The sequence below is a fragment of the Panulirus ornatus genome, chromosome 30 (assembly GCF_036320965.1).
Source record: "Panulirus ornatus isolate Po-2019 chromosome 30, ASM3632096v1, whole genome shotgun sequence".
In the NCBI taxonomy this organism is placed as follows: Eukaryota; Metazoa; Arthropoda; class Malacostraca; order Decapoda; family Palinuridae; genus Panulirus; species Panulirus ornatus.
In genome coordinates this window covers 2,984,486-3,000,324 of record NC_092253.1, presented here as the reverse complement: position 1 = coordinate 3,000,324, position 15,839 = coordinate 2,984,486, and the positions used below count along the sequence as shown (strand labels likewise).

At 43.9% G+C, this 15,839-nt stretch overlaps 1 protein-coding gene across 3 annotated transcripts in view; it reads left to right on the top strand.

Annotated features, from left to right (window-relative positions):
• The window catches only part of LOC139758329 (cyclin G-like), a 139,234-nt gene that overhangs the window by 73,142 nt on the left and 50,253 nt on the right, over positions 1-15,839 (top strand). The window lies entirely within an intron of this gene.

The window sequence follows — 15,839 nt, the reverse complement described above, 5'->3', positions numbered from 1 at the left end:
AAGGAGAAGAGGGAGACCAAATTGGAGGTGGAAAGATGGAGTGAAAAAGATTTTGTGTGATCGGGGCCTGAACATGCAGGAGGGTGAAAGGAGGGCAAGGAATAGAGTGAATTGGAGCGATGTGGTATACCGGGGTTGACGTGCTGTCAGTGGATTGAAGCAGGGCATGTGAAGCGTCTGGGGTAAACCATGGAAAGCTGTGTAGGTATGTATATTTGCGTGTGTGGACGTATGTATATACATGTGTATGGGGGGGGGGGGGGTGGGCCATTTCTTTCGTCTGTTTCCTTGCGCTACCTCGCAAACGCGGGAGACAGCGAAAAAGTATAATATATATATATATTTATATATATATATATATATATATATATATATATATATATATATATATATATATATATATTGCTTTGTCACTGTCTCCCGTGTCAGCGAGGTAGCGCAAGGAAACAGACGAAAGAATGGCCCAACCCACCCACATACACATGTAGATACATACACGTCCACACACGCAAATATACATACTTTTACATCTCAACGTATACATATTTATACACACACAGACATATACATATATACACAAGTACATAATTCATACTGTCTGCCTTTATTCATTTCCATCGCCACCCCGCCACACATGAAATAGCAACCCCCTGCCCACATGCCATGTGCGCGAGGTAATGCTTGGAAAGGTCAACAAAGCCACATTCGTTCACACTCAGTCTCTAGCTGTCATGTATAATGCACCGAAACGACAGCTCCCTTTCCACATCCAGGCCCCACAAAACTTTCCATGGTTTACCCCAGACGCTTCACATGCCCTAGTTCAATTCTTTGACAGCACGTTGACCATGGTATACCACATCGTTTCAATTCGCTCTATTCCTTGCACGCCCTTCACCCCCCTGCATGTTCAGGCCCCAATTACTCAAAAAATTTTCACTGTACTCTATCCATAGCCCACGCCTCGCAACCATATAACATTGTCGGAACCACTATTCCTTCAAACATACCCATTTTTGCTTTCTGAGATGACGTTCTCGCTTTCCACACGTTTTTCAACCCTCCCAGAACTTTCGCCCTCTCCCCCAGAAAGGAACTGGTTACAAATTTTTCCCATAATAAAGCTGTCCAATATGTGTAAACCGTCTCTGATATTAATGTTACAACTCTTTGTGTATTTAATAATGAAGATACAATAATACCACGTGGTAAATGAGTTAGTCAATAACTGAATTGGCTTACTCCAGTTAATAAGTGGGCATTATTTTTAACATGATTAAAGAAAGCATTTCATTTTTGCCCTTGTCTTATACTATATTTATGTTGTTTTACTCTCACATAAAGATACTTATAAGTCTGCTCTACACAAAACAATTTTTACAAGGTAATGTGTAAACACAGCACGCAGAGTAATAATGAATAAATGAACGAACATTGATGGTTTTTCTGTTTATGCTAAACTTAAAACATGTTTCTATCCTTATATATCATGCAGTCCGAAAATGGTAACATAGTTATTTTCCACTTCTACAGTAAAGTTGATAGAAGGTACTAAATTTTAGTTATTTTCCACATCTACAGTAAAGTTGATAGAAGATACAAAATTGTTAAGTAAAAGTAGAAATATTTGTAATTTTTCGTTTGTTGGCCAAACATAAAGAACATCATCTACATACCAAAACCAAATTGCTTTAGAGGGTAAGATATCCCACAGTAATTTTGTTTCAAAGAATTCCATGGAAGGATCACTTAATACCGTTGATAAAGGGTTACCCATCGCCATACTATATTTCTGAGCATGATATTCTCCATTGAAAAACAAGTTCTATACACAGTTTTATCAATTGAATAAAAACAATTTGAAACGGGTAAATCAGTATTATCCAAGACAACCAAATGTTGCAAGAGGTCACGAAATGGAACTTTTCTGAACAAGAATGAAACTTCAAAATTTTCCAGTTTGAAATCAAATTCTACATGGATATCAATAAGCTTTTTAACTAAATCTACATTGTTCATGATAGAATTTGGTATCTTACCCACTAGTGGGCTAATAAAGAAATTAACCATGAGTTCAGTGGTCTTTATGTGTTTGAACTCGCTATGGATCTTGCTGGAAAGTTTGGATTATGTTTTGATAAGTCCATACATATATGGCAATGAAGGGGACAGTGATGAAAATCTTTTGATGAGAGAACCATTACCTTTCAACAACTTTATTAAAGGATAGTTCACGTACAGGCCGAATAAGCTTAACCTTGTGTAAGTTGCTTGTCGCTTTGCAAGGAAGGCCACACGCATGGATCTCCTTGCTCATAGACTGAAATGAGTGGAAGTACATGTGTAACCATTTGCTGCACCCTCAAGTGAACTTTCAGTACCGGAGAACAGGTAGAGCCGCCAGTCGGTATTATGCTGTGTGGCAGGAATTACAGTGTATTGCGTGTTTTGAAGTTTAAGCACATGAATAATTTTCCTTATACTTGTGAATCCGGTTTATAGTTGTTATGAGCGGGTGTGCTAGGATGCTTGCCACATTATTTCTCACACTTAGTAGACTTGGATGTAAGCTATAACTATATTCGCGGCCTTATCCTACAGGAAAGTGAGTGGTCACAGTATGCTTGGCAGTCCATTGGCCTAGCTGGATAAAAACCTAAGGGACTTTAGGAAAATTTGAGAACTTTAACAAAAGATAAAGGAATGACTCCCATATTATACCTCCAGTCACTAATTACATACAAATGCATTTTGTTTATGTCCACGTAAAAATATGCTTTGTGGCATTTTTTGATAAGGAACTTTGATTTTTATATATAGAGTTCGTTATTTGATTGCGTGTCTCTTTTTGGAGTTTTAGGAAGGCGTGGTGGTGTTTTTGGCTTCCACAGGCATGCATGGTGAAGGTTTAAAATGATGGGTGGTATGTCTCAGAGGTGATGGCTTTTATGATGGTGACCCTGAGAATGTGCTGTAGGTTCGCCTTTTATGGCCGTAGTCATTCCGCCCGAGCACGACGGGTACCATCCTCCGGTTTTGTTGGCCGCGTTGTGGCCTCTCAAGAGGTCGATCAGATCATCATGCCGAAGGGTCGTTCCTTCGTGCTCGAGGGCCTTACCGACGTGTTGTGTTAGTTGAGCTTTGATATATCTGTGGCCTTTAGGCACCCCACACGCACTTGACAACGCAGCCCACGCCCAAGGCTAAACCCTCCAGCCCACACCGACAGTCATGCAACTGCAACATGCATGTATCCAGGCTTGCTTTGTTCGCTTCTGGTGTGTTCCTGCTTTGCTTCCGGTTGCTAGAGGGATCTCGTCTGTGTTTAAAAGATGTGAATAAGTACTTCTATAATATCAGAGATGGGGATGACTGAAATGGAATGATACCAGCAAACACATCAGGTGTAGAGACGAGGCTCTCGTGTGCTATCTGTCCTTGTTCTTTCCCGGTGTCGCTCCCAGTATTACCGGCCAGCAACTTACGTTTCTATTCCGCTGTAGATTGTTGCGCCATGTTGACAGATACGTAGTGAAGGCAGTTCGTGGAAAGATTAAAGGAGCAGGTTGTTGTCGATATCGGGGTGTATGCCTGACGTCACTAGGGCCATAATGATCCTGATCTACATGCCGCCGACAGACATTGACTTGTTCATTTTAAGAATGATCTAATATTAAGTGACATGCAAAGATTAGAAACGTTTGTAGTTAACTGCGTTCAGTGCCATGAGTCGCATATGCAAAGAATAGTGTTCGAGGTCATGCAACATCACTCATGAAGTATGGAACGTAATCACATCACCGAAATTATCTGGAATACAAGGAAACCACTTCATTTGAACATTTTTCGCTGCATAGGTTAGTGATCATTATTTAATAATATTCATTGCCTCTTTACGAATTAATGTATTACAAAACTTTTTATATTAAAAATTCTTCGTGATACATAGCTCTCAATTGCTGTATGACTATTTTGTATAATAGCGTGTCAGGACTATTTGAAGCCATTCCTGTATCATAGTGACCTTTTTGTGTGTACGAGCAAGAGATTTAAAGAAAAAAAAAGGACATGTTACTACTCAAGGTGAGCTTCTGGTATCGTTGGCGAAGGGCGAGATGCACATCACGTGTAGCAAACATTTGTCTTCAGCAAGTCCAGAGTGAAATGTGACGACAGTACTTATGGGCTGCCATTGAAGATATTCTAGTAATTATGCAGTCTAGAGGAAGCTAAAGATCTGAGAAATTATCTTCGAAAAAATTTCGTTTCTCAGTAATGAAAATATTTCGTTTCTCAGTAAATGGATTTTTTTTTTTTTTTTTTTTTTTTTTTTTTTACTTTTGGGGAAATTAAACGCCCAGTCCTCTGTTCTTAACGCTACCTCGCTAATGCGGGAAATGGCGAATAGTTTGAAAGAAAGATATATATATATATATAGAGAGAGAGAGAGAGTGTATCCAAATTATTTCACAAATTAAGCGAGCTTTTACCAAAGTTCATTAAGTAGCTTGTACCCTTATTAAGCGAGTTTATGTCCAGTTATATTGAGTGTGTATCCAGTTTCATTTATTATATGTGTAGTGCACAAAAATGTAGTTTTAGCGTTATCAAGGGTGCATGTCCAGTGACATGACTTTATGCTCAGTAAGCGGAAATTGAGTGTGCGCTTGAGTGAGGCTGGTGAGTCATAAGAGAGCTGTGGCGAGGCTGTGATGTCGGTCTCTGGCGTCTTGGTTACCAGTCTTACCACAGCCAAAGGCTTCGTCTTTTGCTATATGTAAACTTTTTCGGGCGTAATTGAAATACCTGTTGGATTAATATCGTTTTAGTCATTATCTCCGACATGGACTTCAACTCGACCATATTTCTGACAAATTATTGATTCCCGAAAATGCGGGAATTGCTAAATGAAGTTTATTTGAATAAAACCATAAAGTTTTATCACCATCAAATTTCACCCATAAAACGCATTATCTGACTGTAATGGGAATATTATATCCTGTTAACCCAGTATTGAAATTATTGTATGAATTTGACTAATAAGTATGGTTATTCGTTATACTTTTTTTATGACCTTACTACATTTTGTATTTTCTTCATCTGATGGTGTTGAACTTCACTGAGACTTCGTTAATTTTAAAGAAGACAACTCATTCTTAAGATGTGTAAAAGTGTCGATTTTTCAAAACGATTATACTCATCCCATTGAGCATGACGTTAAATACCCTTGGATATGGTGACATGATTGACATGACCCGCTGCTAATACACACGTCCGTCATTCATGCAAACTGTCTGCCTACCTGCCCTCATCTACTATACACCTCTCCCATGACAGTGCAGCAATATCGCCTGCTCACAGCTCTGGGCACTGATATATGATAAATCAGACTCCTGAACATGTCGCTCCCACTTTTTTCATTGCGATTGTTTTTTTTATATATCTAATCATGCAAAACTGACTAAGGTAAGTATAACATTTATTATCATTGGTCGCTTTTCCGCTAACTTTGGATGGATCTAGTGCATGTAATTACCTCTTTGGGAATTACTTTTGCACAAATGGGGTCCCAAATCCACGCTCCGCAGGCTGATTAATAAAGTCATGTGGGCGACCTATTCCCTTTAGGGTAGGCTAGATACCCTGCTGCGCTTTAGAAGGTAATTAAGTAACATTAAGTGACATTTTGTTGTATCCGTGGCTTGTAACGCTAACTCTCACCACCGCTATTTGCAAACTCGTACTAAATGTCATGTTACCAGCCCTTGTCCTGTGCAGGAAGCTTGTTCCTCGGTTCCTATGCACACAGTACTTGCACCAGAGCCCTATTCATTGCCTTCTGATGCCTTCCCTAACGCCATTCGACGTTCCACATTTGTGAGTCTCGATTTCCTTTTCCCCCCAGAACTCTTGTATTAATCTCTCTCTCTCTCTCTCTCTCTCTCTCTCTCTCTCTCTCTCTCTCTCTCTCTCTCTCTATATATATATATATATATATATATATATATATATATATATATATATATATATATATATATATATATATATATATATATATATATGGCCAAAACACTAAACTAAACCAGAATTACCAAGTTTGAAATATGTTACAGGATCTGCCTGATGGTGTGACGGCTTTAACCCCCCTTGTGCTCGACGGTACGACCCTTGGGCATGATGTTGCGAACTTCACCCTGACCGTGATGAAGTGAGGTCATGTCGAAGTTCGGTCATCATACCCAAGGGTCGTGCAGCCTTACTTAAGGGTCGTGGCGGCGTGCTTCATCAAGGGTCGTAGAGTCGTGTTTGAGGACCGTATACCGTTGTAATCAAGGATCGTACCGTCGTGCTCAGGGATTGCACCGTCGTGCTCCAATGGTTACGTATTTACGAATGGAACATTGCAGTATGTGGCGGTGAGCGGTGCGGGTGGGTAGTATACCGTTACTTAACGCGCACTTGGAATGAAATCGAGGTTAACGGGTATTTTGTGTCCGCGGTTGGAACAGTTATAAACGCATTTGAATTGGCTGTGTTTGCCTCCCCCTCCCCGCTTTTTCTGTAGTTCCCCGTGAAGGCAGTTTGCTTTACTATATATCTTTTTTCTATTTTCCTTTTTTTATATATTTTCCTTTATTTATCATGTTTGAGGAGGGTTCTTTTGATGTTCGAGGGATCTGCGTCCCGCCCTGTCGCTCCTGTTACTGGCACGATCCTTCAGCGCTCCGGTTCTGTCTTACCACTAGATGTTGCGACCCTTGAGTACGTCAGAATGACTTGAGCATGACAGTACGATCCTTGAGTACGTCAGTTTCATCTTTTTGTTCACAACGTTAAGGCCCTTTGTTATGTTAGCCTGGCCAATGACGACCATTCATGGTCAAGTTAAAGACTGGGCCATCATACACGTCTATCGGTGAAGGGATGTCGTTGTAAATGGTAACGTGAAGACGTTATAACTGTGGCAGGAAACTGTAATGAGTGTGGTACTTGGCCATGGGTGTTCGTTGTTTTAGATGACCTACTACTGCTACCACCACCACCACCAACTTTTAGTGATTTTAATGATTAAAAGTTTATTAGATTATCTATGGGCAAAGGCAGCAAGAAAAAAAAAAGTACTGTAAGTGGGGCTGTGACAAGAGAATGGAGTGGAGGTAGTTGAACATAGTCGCTGCACGTACATTCGTGTGGCAGTCTACTGATTACTGATGAGGTTCACTGTGGCTAAGATGGGGCTGTTCTTGTAGCCGTCTGTACCAGCTTGGATGGGTACGATTCGATGGTGCCCGACTGTAACTCTTGGGACGAGGGATATCTGGTGGCAGGAGGTGATGTTGGCGAGTAGCACAGGATGATTTACGTGTTTCTTATTGCATCTTGTCTCCTGTACCCAGTAGTTTGTGTGTTGTGAGTACGAGGGAAGACCAGGCGGCGGAGGCGTAAAGGCGAGTTAAGTAAGAGTGAAAGTTGTGTAGATGTGTTCGAATTAGACGCAGGAATATGAAGTGTATTTAGTTAAACAGGAACGAAGAGACGATAGCCGGTAGATTAGACGATGGTGCGAACGTGTTCCTCCCATCTTAGTTTATCGCCCTGAGTGACAACCGAGAAGCTTGGTGGACTGAACATCCTGAAGGGGACTGGTCTATGAGTGGAAACTAGAATGATATTCTTAACTCTGGTCCTCGCGTGGTTGATGGTGACTTCTTCGGCATTTGTCAGTATTTAGTTCTTAAGGTTAGTTTGGAGGACTATGGCGTCAGGTTAACTGTCATTACCGTAGACATCCACGGTAGGTAGAGTCGTTAACATGACATTAAGGTTGATATGGCCCCCTGGGAAATTCAGTAACTCGGAAGGTCTGGGAGCCATCGAATGATTCCTTGGAAGTCCAAGGTTTGATGTTACTGATGATGGGTGGGGCGGGGTTAAAATTTTGCTTTGATGAAGTCAACGAAGGTGGCAGCCACAGAGGTGTTCCCTCTCTGTGGACTGTGGTACATAAAGTCTAGGAAGCCGACGGTGTGGTAATGGCCGTGACTGTGGTAGTGGGTGAGGCTGTGGATGACGTGCTACTGGCCGTGGCTATGGATGAATGTGGTAGTGGCCGTGACTGTAGATGACTGTGGTACTGGCCGTGGCTGACTGTGGTACTGGCCATGGCTGTGGATGACTGTTGTGGCCATGGTTGTGGCTTGGTGTGTGTGTGTGTGTGCGTGTATGTGTGTGTGTGTAGGCAGGTGACCTTGGACAGCAGCAGCAGATGAAGGCAGGTAGGACTGCGGTGTAACATGAGCTTGTGTTGGTCACCCTCGACACCGCCTTGCCTCCTCCAGCCCAGACATCCAGCCTCTCTACCTCCAGGCACCGTGAGGCTTCACCCATACTAATTATCTTTCGTCTCGACCGTCTGAGTTTGGATCCAGGAGATATGGATGTGTTGTCCATTCAACTCTCTCTCTCTCTCTCTCTCTCTCTCTCTCTCTCTCTCTCTCTCTCTCTCTCTCTCTCTCTCTCTCTCTCTCTCTCTCTCCAGTGTCCAAAGAATTTAAACCCTCGAGCACCCGCTGTAGCGCCTTCTTAGTTGAGGAACAGGATAAAGGCTAAACCTTCTTAGTTAAGGGTCGTGTTCGGAAGCAGTTACATTATTCAGATAAAGGTTTAAGATACCTGCCATGGGAAGCAACCTCTGTTGACCTCACTCCCAGCCTCTGCCGCCCTGAGAAGCCCTTGACCTTGCCCAAAGTCATATGCGCTCGCTTGTGTACTCTGTGTTGACCTCTGCCCTCCTGGTGCTCCCGAGGGTGGGGGTGGGGGGTATGACCTTGCCTCGGGTCACGGACACGCACTGTGACCCCCACACCCATGGGAGTTCCACAGTTTCCTGAGGTATTCCTGTGAGGCGCTGGCTTGTGCAGAGGTTAGGGTTGGAACTTCCAAAACCTTCACCTCTCTACCAGATTACGATGTACGTTGGGTAAACCTGCTCGGAGCAACCCACTCTCAAAGTACGACAGCGGAAATGAGACTGAAAACAGAATCTCGTTCGTCGTAGACGCTGTTGATTGTTACAGCCGACGGTGGGTTTACACGTCGCTGCTGGTAGCATCGTCAGATTGTAAGAGGGTCCGTCAGTGTATTGTAGTTGTAATGAACAGGTTTTCCCCTCCCCTACGTCCACCAGTGTGAGGATGATGGGTGAAGGTATTTGCCTTTTATATGTTTGATCCGTCATATCTACCGCCTTCAGCACCACGGGGTGTGTGATCACGGCGCTTGACCTGTGTGGACTGGTTGGTTGGGTCAGGGGTGCGGTGCTTCATCCTCAAACGAACCATGATACGTCATGTATGTGTAACCCATGTTACCTTATTTCACCAGTGCCATTTATTCCTTTCCTCGTTATCTGACGGAAAAAAGACACCCTGGCCCCACGTTGGACCCCTCCTGTCACCCTCCCATACCGACGCAGTGTACCCACTCTATACTTGCCTCTACACCTACCCTTAAGCCAGGTATCCGTCCCCCAAGCTTTTATTGAAAAGCTTTGTCTGTGTACATTTAGAGTAATGACAGTTTTAAGATTAAAAAGAATATATTTTCGGCTGTCTGCGTCTATATGTAAATGATTTTATGGTTTTAGATGGAAAGAAGCCTATTCTCAAGCTATTTTCTCTACTGGTGTTAAAACCGAGGTTTACATAATTACACCAGGGCGTTCCTGTAGTGGGTAAGTGTTGGGTGTTCTGTAGAGGTTGGCCGACGTCTCTTCCTTGTAGACGGTGTTGGGAGACGGAGGGGGGAGCGGTGCTGTTATGACCCGAGGGTCACAGTACTGATGACCCTCTTCTTAGGTACGCTCGCCTCGCTTGTCTCTTGACTCTGTGTGCACCTTGAGTGGTGGCGGGCGTGAAGGTGTGGACCCGTGGGTCAGGGAACCACAATTGTCGGGAGCGGTAGACATATATGATGTGCCATGCATATGTATGTCCTATGCACTTGTTAATAGATGTTGTGTAGGAAGGAGAAGGGATCGTCTTAGAATGCAGTTGTTGGCTGGACAGGGTGTTCGGGCTGCAGGTGTTAGTGGACAGGTGTTGGACGTATTAAAATGTTGCGAGTTACGCTCTCTTGCTGATGGGAAGTTTCAGGAAGAGCGACTGGTAGGTGGTGGCGGCCACCTGCATGAGGAGCGGCTGGGTCAGGTGGTGTGTAGTTGCTGCCGGTGTTGGCGGCGGCCACCGCAGGAGGAACGACGGGGTCAGGTGGTGGCTAGGTGGGCGCGGGTTAAGTGTCGGGTACGAACGACGCTCCCCATCCTTCGTCCTGTCCCAGCTTGACTACTACATCCTCAGCCGTGGGCCCCAACATCCCCTAGCGACGTCTCTCTTACCCCTGGGAGTCCCACATCTTCGCTCTTTCCTGGGGTTCATTCATGTCCTTTCCTCCTGAGTCAGCAATGAAGGCGAAAGAAATTCGTAATGATTTTCGAAAAATTGGATGTGGAAGTGTCAAAGTCAGGTGAATCGCAGTCATATTCCATGTATCTGCATTTTGTAAATATTCGGTCAGAGAATTTATTAAAGAATGTAAGCCATGCAGCAATTTTTTCCCATACTTGGTTTTCTCTAATTACGCAAATGAATATTTCAAAATTTTTGTGTACATTTACTTACGTGGTCACAAGTTTAACTTTGTTCGTCTCTGTTATGAGAAACGCCATCTGCTTAAAAGCAAACCATTTCGACCTGTGTGGCTGTATACAACCAAAATTATGGAAGCAGTTTGTATTATAATATATATTTTTTATTTATTGATATTTTTCATATGAATCAATTTTGGCGTTTTATTTTTTATATATTCATTATTCAGTAATAGGTATTATCTTACATCATATACATCAATTTTGATGTTTGATCGTAAATTAGCCAATCCCAACGGTTTTCTTTCCCTTAACCTCTTCTTTCCAGACACTGGCAAGCGAGCTTTCCATTTTCTTCTTCGCTTCTCCAGAGGTACATTCAATAACTTGTTCAATGCTAACCTAGTAATCATGTTTTTTTGGCTTTATTGTAGTACAATCCATGTTTGGTGGATTCCAAAGCTCATGATACTTCTCATATTCCTCAAGGTTGAATTTTTTTTTCTCTCACTCACTCCACGAAAAGATAATACAAACGGAATAGTTGGAACAGCAGGGAACGCATACGTCTTGACCGCGCACCAAACGAGCAATTTCATCTTTTGAGCGCAGTGTTTAGGGAAAGGTTAGGCGCTCTCCGCTCGGCACGGAGACACGTACTTGATAGCCGAATTCAGCCGAGTGCTGTATGCTCGTTTAGATTAATGTGCTCAGGTCAGGGCGCGCCTTTGGGATGGAGGCTGGCTTCCCCTTTCCATGCTTCACCGGCATAGTGATGTTACACTGTTTTACGTTCGGCGTTTCCTCCAACGGTTCAGTGTGGCGGTTGACATGGTGGTGGTGTTTGGAGGGGCACAGTCAATACATCTCGTAGTTTTGTTTTGCTGACTCTTCTGGTCTTAATGGAGCAGCTGCTGTGATCGCTCTTCTCCCGCTGTTTTGTGATGACAGCAGCAGTAGTGATGATGGTGGCGGCGTGGTAGATCATGTAAAATGTTCACTGCACAACGCCTTTCACCATTCCCCCCCCCCCTCCTTGCCCCACACTGCTACTTGTCTCCTGTGTCGGGCCTTAGAATTGGCCTTAACGTATATGACAAAGGCCTGGCGTCCACCACCCTACTACCCAAGGGTCGTTCCGTCATGCTCAAGGGTCGTACCATTGTACTGGGGTCGTGCTCACTGGTTGTACCGTCGTATTCTGAGATAATTTGTTTATAATATTTCTTTATGTTAGTCACTGTGTTTGTCCTTGTTTCTCTGTTCTTCTCCGTTGATACTAGTTAGACCAGTTGTCGTGTGTGTGTGTGTGTGTGTGTGTGTGTGTGGGGAGGGGGGGGGGATGAAACATGCACTGTCGGGTGGGGAGGAGTATCATATCATCCCCTTCCCTCCTACTGTGTTGCAGAGTAACCAGAAGCTTTACATAACCAGTGGCAGTAGCTGTTGGTGCCTCGGTAGTCACGCTGCAGTGCATGTTATGCTGACGGCGGACCTGTTCCTTCGTAAGGCTCGGTGTGTGTGTGTTACGGAGAGTTTTACACCCGTGTTGTTCCGTCTCATAACTTTGTATTTGTGTATCATTTATTTTTTGTTTTGTATTGTTTTGTTCCTGCAGTCTAAGCCAGGTACCTATTTGTCGACCAGCCCCAAGGCGAGGATGAACGCCTGGGATGTGTGTCGTCCTACTGCCGCACCCAGGATTCAAACCCATGGGTTCCAACCTCTGGCGGGCCCCTACTGACTCATGGTTAGTAAAACGCTTATCACCACACCACGGAGGCTCTTGTGTGTGTGTGTGTGTGTGTGTGTGTGTGTGTGTGTGTGTGTGTGTGTAGCCTCTGACCCCGGCCCACCTTTCACCTGGTGGGTTGACCTGGTAATGAGTCTCCGGGTGTTGACCTCTCATGGCTCACTCACAAACACCTGGCATGTGTGTTTGGAAATCCGTGTGTTTCCTTCTGTTGTTAATGAGCAGTTTTGTTCACGGTAAAGCTGTTCCTTGTTCCATCTTGCAGGCTCATTGTTTACGGTAAAGCTGTTCCTTGTTCCATCGTTGAGACATATTGTTCATGGTAAAGCTGTTCCCTGTTCCATCCTTCAGGCGTATTGTTTACGGTAAAGTTGTTCCTTGTTCCATCGTCCAAATGTGAAAGTTGTTTTTCGTGTGTCGGAGACCCCGATGTGAGGGGTCACATTACACGATTTAATCGTCTTTGAGTAGGCGAGTAGTGTTTCTCCAGTCGTCCAAATGAAATATTTCGTTTATTTAATAACAGCCTAGTTGGAGAAGTCTGATGACGCGATTAAATCGTCTTTGAGAGTAAACAGGAACCCTTGATGGTCGCAGCAGGATTGAGTTACTTCAGTTTCTCTCCGTGTGACGTGTTTGCAGATATCAGTTGATTAATAAATGCCCAGTGTGTGTGTGTGTGTGTGTGTGTGTGTGTGTGTGTGTGTGTGTGTGTATGTGTGTTTGTGTGTGTATGTGTGTTAGGTGTGGAGGAAGGGGAGGGAAGCGGCCAGACAGAAATATAACAAAAGAGGAACGGGACGACGACACAGGAAGAGGAAGAACTAAAAGAAGATTACCGCAGGGGTGAGGCGGTGTACTGGGGCGGAAGTGTGGGGTGGGAAGCTTTTAGGGAGCCGAGGGGGGGGGGGATAGAGAAGCTCCGTGAGTAAGTGTGGGAGATGTGTGGGGAAATGGGGTGGCTCCAGGAACTAACGGTTGGATGCTCCGTGGGAAATATAGAGGCTGTGTGTGGGCATGGATGGGTGGGGAGGCAGGAAGCCACCAGGACCAGTGGAGGAACCGAGGGAGTCGGCAACACAGGAAGATCGTTAACGGACCCACAACACAAGCTACAGCTGGCCTGGTGTGGTAGGCCGTAAGGTTGTTCGGTAGATTCGTTGCTCGGTTATGGTTATGTTGGATGAGTGTTTACTCGATATATATATATATATATATATATATATATATATATATATATATATATATATATATATATATATATATATATATATATATATTCCCTGGGGATAGGGGAGAAAGAATACTTCCCACGTATTCCCTGCGTGTCGTAGAAGGCGACTAAAAGGGAAGGGAGCGGGGGGCTGGAAATCCTCCCCTCTCAGTTTTTTTTTAATATTCTAAAAGAAAGAACAGAGAAGGGGGCCAGGTGAGGATATTCCCTCAAAGGTCCAGTCCTCTGTTCTTAACGCTACCTTGCTAACGCGGGAAATGGCGAATAGTGTGAAAAAAAGAATATATATATATATATATATATATATATATATATATATATATATATATATATATATATATATATATATTGATAGACTGGTAAGTTTGTTGGTTGGTAGGCCACAGGATTAATTCATTAGCAGGCAGGTAAGTATGATGATTGTTAGGGAGGTTAGCTGGAAAACGGTAGGCAGGCAAGTAGATAGCTAGCTTGTTAGCGATGTCAGCAGGGAGGTAGGTGGGTTGGTAACCATGCAGTTTGGTGGGCAAGTATCTCATTATGTACAACGATAGCTTAGTTAGAAGGTTGATAGGTTTATCTATAGGTATATTAGTTAGGCAGATGGTTGAGTAGGTAGGGTGGTGAATGGTTAGGTGGGTATGTAGGTAGTTATGTAGATGGTTGGGTAAGTAGGTAAGTGGACGGTTGGGGCTTAACTAAGGTATGTAGGTAGATTGTTGTACAGGGTCTACGGGAAAGGTGTAGTGTGTCTAGTTACGCTGCCCCACAAGTAACTTGATACTAATTACCATACGAGCGATAGTGATTAGCATAACATGCTTAATTAGTGTATCATTATCCATTACAAGTCTCTCTCGTGTCTTGTAGACCCTTTTGTGTGTTTAGTTACTATAATGGTCCGAAGGTTCATCGCTTAGGGTGTAATACCTTTACGAAATGATTAAGTTCGCCATTAGATTAAAAATGAGTGTACCAGACATGACTGCGTTGGGATACTTGAAACTTCTTCGTTATCAGGTCCAATTTGAGTCGTTATGTAGGGGTTATGGCTTGAGATAAGCCTTATCACCTGGTAGCCCCGGCTTGATAAGAACCAGACGGAACAAGGACTGTATCCTAGCTGCTCAAATCCTTCAAGTGACGAATACAGACTTTGTCTGTACCAGCCAGCCAGCCAGCTAGCCTCACAGCCCACATTCAGAGGCATCGGACCAAGAGGTGTGCCTTCATCATGTGGCGAAAACCTTGGGATGACGGCGAGATCAGTAAGGGTATGCGAAGTGTGAGATAAGATATTTTGGAGTTGATGGTGTTTTCGTTGAAAGTCGTTGAGCCTGACGGTACGACCCTTTGATCACGGTGGTACGAACGTTGGGTAAGAAACGGTACGACCTTTGATCACGGTGGTACGGACCTTGGGTATGAGACGGTACGACCTTTGATCTCGGTGGTACGGACCTTGGGTAAGAACGGTACGACTTTTGAACACGATGGTTCGGACCTTGGTTATGAGACGGTACGACCCTTTGAACATGATGGTACGAACCTTGGGTAAGAATGGTGCGACCTTTGATCATTATGTTAGGACCCTCGAGCATGACGTTACGACCCTCGAGTATTACGATGGAGTGTTGCAGCTTCTGGGCTGATCCGTTCGTTGTGTCTGTCCACCAGGCCTGGCTGGAGGCCCAGCCGTACGTGTTGTCCAACCTTGGTGTGTTATGCTGAGTCCTTCCTTCTCTTGCTCCCTCTCCTACTCCCTCCCCGGGACACTCAAGAGGCTGTTCCGGGTTCCAGATTCTGAAGGTCGCACACGCAACACTTCCATGTAATGGACGTTAAAAAAGAACACTTGCAAAAAAAAATCGTAGGTAACCATTTCGTTTTGACCTGCGATGTCATGTGTGGCGTTAATTGTTATTGTCTGTTATCTCGTAGCGTTTCGTATTAAGGACGTGAATGGGTCACGTTACCTCATTAACGAGACGATATATTTGCCCTCTGAAGGACATGAATGGGCCACGCGACTTCATTGTTGAGACGACATATTTGCCTTCTGATGGATATGAATGGGTCTTGTTACCTAATCAATGAGACGATATATTTGCCTTCTGAAGGATATGAATGGGTCATGTTACCTCATTAATGAGACGGTATATTTGCCTGTCATACACTCATGAGTGACCCGTAGAAGTATTTGATTC